General features: G+C 44.7%; 1 pseudogene; it reads right to left on the bottom strand.

Moving 5' to 3' along the window:
- Nucleotides 1-3,378: 3,378 nt before the first annotated feature.
- Nucleotides 3,379-4,755, bottom strand: LOC144217333 (ADP-ribosylation factor-like protein 15; annotated as a pseudogene).
- Nucleotides 4,756-5,293: the final 538 nt, after the last annotated feature.

Raw genomic sequence — 5,293 nt, 5'->3', positions numbered from 1 at the left:
GGTGGGAGGGTGGGTGAAATGGGTGATGGGGAGGGAGGAGTCCATCCATCCTGCTGAGCACTTGGTGATGTATGGAGTGTTGAATCACTATATTATATGCCCGAAAATAATCAACATTGTATGTTTACTCTACTGGAAATCAATGAAAATAAAATAAAATAAAATCCAAAATAAAACAATGTATTATAAAATAAAATATAAAAAATAAATTAAAATAAAACATAAAAAATATTCAAAGAGCTCATAAAGCCCCCTAGATCTTTCCACTTTGAGATTACAAGGAAAGTCTGTGACCCAAAAGAGGGCCATCATCCAACCATGCCAGCACCCTGATCTTGGACTTCTAGCCTCCAGACACGTGAGCACTGAATTTCTGTTGTTTTATAAGCCACCAAGTCTCTATTACTTGCTATAGCTATAGCTGGGAGGGCTAATCCATAAATCAGAACACAATTGATACTAATGCATTGTATGGATACACCACACTTCCACGTGGCTCCTTTAGTGGATATTATATCTTCCCAACTTTTGTAACAAACAATGCGGAAACCAATCTTCGTATAACACACGCATGTGCCCAAATGCTCCCCACACCCATTTGTTGGCAACAGACTCTCTTTGCGGTATACACAAAAGTAAATTTTGTTTAATCATTATGTGGTCAAGTTGATCACTCATTTCTTTGATGGATTCTGGACCTTGCTTTATGCTTTCAGGAGACCTCCAGTCCAACATCATAGCATAAGGAACATTCCTTCTCTCCACACTTCCTACAAATACTTTTATGGTTTGTTTTACAGTCCACGCCCACGCTATCCCCGCAGATGTTCTGTCCATCTAGGAGACTGAGAAGCACTCCTGTCACTCTCAGAAGTTGGTCTAGGGGACCAGGCCTGACGGCGTCCCCGGGAAATTTACCGCTGGCGCAGGATTCGCGTAGAATCTGTCCCCCTCCCGTCGTCCCAGGCAGAAGGCGGCTCCAGGGAGACCTCCTGAAAAAAGTTTTCAAAATCCTCCTTATGCTGTTGGAGCCGCGCCGTGTCAGGCAGGGCCGATCCGTCCGGAGGGGGACTCCCGGGTCCATGCGGGACACCCTCCGCCCCCCTGGCGCGGGGAAGCGCCATCCGAGGTGGACCGGGATGAGCTCGGACTCGCCGGCGGCCGGTGGTGCGCCCTCGCCCGCCCGCGGTCCGGAGTCGTCGCGCGCACGCGCACTTTTGCGCCGGTTGTCTAGCGCCACCTGGCGGCCGCCTTGCTAGCTTTTCCCCCCGGAGCCCGCGCGCGACTAGCGAGGGACGGGACGCGGCCGAGCTCCAGGAGGCCGGCATCGCCAGCCGGATCTTCGCGGCGGCGCCGCGGCGGCGGCGTGTGTTGCCTTCGCTGGGGACTGGACGAGCAGGTCTCTTGCGAAGGCTGTCGTAGCATCTCCCGGACGTGTTGGGGGGCTGCGCAGACGGGTGGACCAGCGCATGCCGGTGCCCGTCCGCTGCAGGTAAGGGGAGACGGCGGCCCGGGTTCGGAGACGGGGAGCGGAAAGGGCGCCCCGGGTTTTCCCGTGGTCCCACGTGGATCACTGTCGGCGGACTTACCCGCCCAGCCTGAATCCTCCTCGACTCCCGCTTCTTTCCCAACCTGGCCATGGCTCAACCTGGGCAGGGACGGGGTTGAGGAGGCTTGAACCGGATTGGAAGCCGTCCTAAACGCCTCTTTTCGCGGTTGAGCATAAGGTTGACCAGCAGNTCTCTCTCTCTCTCTCTCTCTCTCCTAGAAATAAAAATATTTAAAAAAATAAAATAAATAAAATAAACGGACTTCATCCCTGGCGCCAAAATGAGGCGTCGAACAGCTGTGTGTGTGTGTGTGTGTGTGTGTGTGTGTGTGTGTGTGTCTGTCTGTCTGTCTCAGAAAGTAGACCAGATGGACGGACTGGATACCCAAATAGACAAGTTGACAGTTAAGGCCCAGATTTGTCTGTCAGATAGAATGGGAATAGGTGTCCTGAGAGTCACAGCAATGATAATTTTTATTACAAACATAAGTTATTATAAATACACAAATGGTAAACAATTATATACATAAGAATTGTTTCCATTTTTAAAACTGTAAATATGGAATACTAGAAATAGTAAATAATGACGATTTTTGTCATTGCTCTAATCACATGATTGTGATGATTAGGACTATTATTGGTTAAATAGTTTCTCTACCCACGAAGGGTATCTAATGGACTGCAGATGACCAAGATACAATGGGTTTTGGTCTGCGGAAATTTCTAAATGGTACTTGTGGTACTAGGGACCACTCACACCGGCTGAGGGGGGCCCCGAACTGGCACAGCCTGGGCTAGGAGGTGCCTAGGAAAGTCCACCCTGTACCTCGTAGACGTCCCTGGGCCAGGGCCCTGAGGACAGAGTTTCCAAGGCCCCTTGGTTGTGGGTGTTACAGCTTACCAGCTGGTGCTTGCTGGAGAGCTCAGGAAAATACACTAACAGTTAATAGATGAATATACAGGTGATTCTGGCTTTGTTACCTTTGTGAAACCCATGGCAGCTTAAATTTTAGCCAGTACAAAGTAGCCTTCCTTTGGCTGTTTAAAAATATTTTGTCAATTCTTTTAAAAGTTACTGTTCTCTATTTCAAACATTTAAGACTTTAAGGAAAGTATACCTATGTGATATGCAGAGTGATCTATTCCATTCAAAAATATTTGAAGGTGATAGAATAGTAATTAGTGATGCCATATGCACTGTGTCTAAATGTCTTCTAATTCCTCTCAAAAACTAAAGAATGTCTTTGTTCTGAAGAGTGGAGTGAGGCTTCAGATGTAATCAAGGAAATGTACATGTTGTCTTTAAGGTTTTAAAGTTAATTTTACTAAGGCCGGATGCACCTCCTGATAAAGTGAATCACTGATGTTTTTGGCATTTATTTTTCTCGCAACATATAAGGCCCATATACCAAAAATGAAAAATACAATTCCAAGAGATCTTGAAACCAGTAAAGTACAGAAAGCACCAGGCACAGAACACTCCCCACGCCGACCTAGGCTGAGTTCTTCATAAGGGATCTGAACCACGAATGCCATCCATTTTAGCACAAAATTTAGAGGAAAAACTTAGAACAGAAGGAGGAGGCACGTGGTGAGTATAATTAGTGATAAACAGAGAATCCATTCTCTCTGGGTTGTTTGTGCTTAATGTTAATGCCAATGATAAATCACCTGATTTACAGAATATTCAACTTGAATAGAGAAAGGATAGTCTGAGATAAGTAGACGAATATTGACAGCAATATAGACCTGATAGGAAAATAAAATCATACTGAGAAACTAACATGATAGGTTCAAGACCTTTGGGAACCCATTTTCCTTGCCCGATTTCACATTCTCACAGCTTCACGGTGATCTTTGTCTTGTAACGAATTCATCAACTGCCAAAAGCTGTGTTTCAGTCCATCCACATCATCTGTAGAGTAGAGGTGAAGAATCCAGCATTTTCCACATTCCAGCGATTCAAATTCAAAATACTTTGGCTCCTTGTACTGAGTGAGAAGATGGCTTGTCCTGTTGGCAAATAAGAAAAGGGATACATTTTATAACCGTGGGTGCTGAAAAGCTGAGTGCAGTTCATTGCTAGCATTTCTAGATCATCTTCTGAAGAGGCAGTGTCTAACACAAAGATTACCTTTGAGATCCTTGGTAGTATTTCCAGTTTTTCCAGATATTATCAGCCTTCAAGTTCTGTTACATTCAAAATGGTATTTTATGAGCAAATCAGAGAACGTGAGATGCTGGCGAGGATGTGGAGAAACGGGCACCTATACTGTTCGTGGGAATGTAAACTGGTGCAGCCCCTCTGGAAAACAGTGTGGAGGTTCCTCAAAAAATTAACAGTAGAACTCCCGTATGACCCAGCACTGCTAGGAATTTACCCAAGGGATATAGGAGTGCTGATGCATAGGGCACATGTACCCCAATGTTCATAGCAGCACTCTCAACAATAGCCAAAACATGGAAAGAGCCTAAGTGTCCATCAACGGACGAATGGATCAAGAAGATGTGGTTTATCTATATAATGGAATACTACGTGGCAATGAGAAAGAATGAAATCTGGCCATGTGTAGCCACATGGATGGACCTTGAGGGTATTATGCTGAGTGAAATAAGTCAGGCAGAGAAGGACAAATACCATATGTTTGCACGTATAGGAGGATTAGGAGGAACTTAACGGAGGACCATGGGGGAGAAGAAGGGGGTAAATGGTGGGGGAGCGGGAGAGAGGGAAATCATGAGAGACTCTTGAATGCTGACAGAAACTGAGGACTGATGGATGTGGGGGGGGATGGGCACGGAGTGGGGCACTTGTGGGGATGAGCACTGGGTGTTAATACGGAAACCAACTTGACAAAATATTTGTAAAAAAAAATGGCATTTTAACTTTTTTTTTAGAAAGAACTCTCTGCACCCAATGTGGAGAGACCCTGAGATCTAGAGGTGCAAGCCCCACCACCTAAGCCAGCGAGGCACCCCTCAAGATGGCATTCTCAAATGGCACTGCCTTTAAACAAAATCTGTGGCAACACAACATTGTCAAGGCTTTCACTAAAGAACTTTGACAACAGACTGGCCTTGCCAGTGAGGCCTCCATAAACCAGATTGTAGTCTGGTCATGGAAGTGGTGGTCCCTTGCAGCAAAATGCACTAAAATCCTGATAACCCCTGTAGAGAAACAACTCATTTGTCTGGAGATCAGACATCTGGCAGCGTAAGGCCCTCGGAATAGCTCGGAATGAGGGGGCAAAAGCAGTGTCTCTGGTGCCAGTGAGCCAGTAATTTTTATTAGAAAACCTTTATTATTACTTTGTTAATTTATTAATTTGGTACAGTACTCAGAAATATATTTATTATAAAAAAGTTTAATGTTTATTTATTTTTGAAAGATTGAGACTGTGGAGGAGGGCCATAGAGAGAGGGAGACAGAGGATCTGATGGAGGCTCCATGCTGACAGCAGAGAGCCGGATGTGGGGCTCAAACTCATGAACCAGGAGATCGTGACCTGAACTGAAGTCGTATGCTTAACTGACTGTGCCACCCAGGCACCCCATCATAATTATTATAAATATCTATAATTACTTATATACTATAAACGTGTGTGATATAGATTATACAATTTTATAAACATTAATATTTACATATAAAAAAAGACACATGAATAACATGGAAAAAATCAGCAACTATTGTTTTGTCACAAGCTAACTAATGGCCATCGATAATTATCTAAAATATAAAATAAA

This window comes from Crocuta crocuta, unplaced genomic scaffold (assembly GCF_008692635.1).
Source record: "Crocuta crocuta isolate KB4526 unplaced genomic scaffold, BGI_CrCroc_1.0 scaffold139, whole genome shotgun sequence".
Taxonomy (NCBI): Eukaryota; Metazoa; Chordata; class Mammalia; order Carnivora; family Hyaenidae; genus Crocuta; species Crocuta crocuta.
The sequence above is the reverse complement of the archived record's forward strand: the minus strand, read 5'-3'. Positions and strand labels throughout refer to the sequence as shown.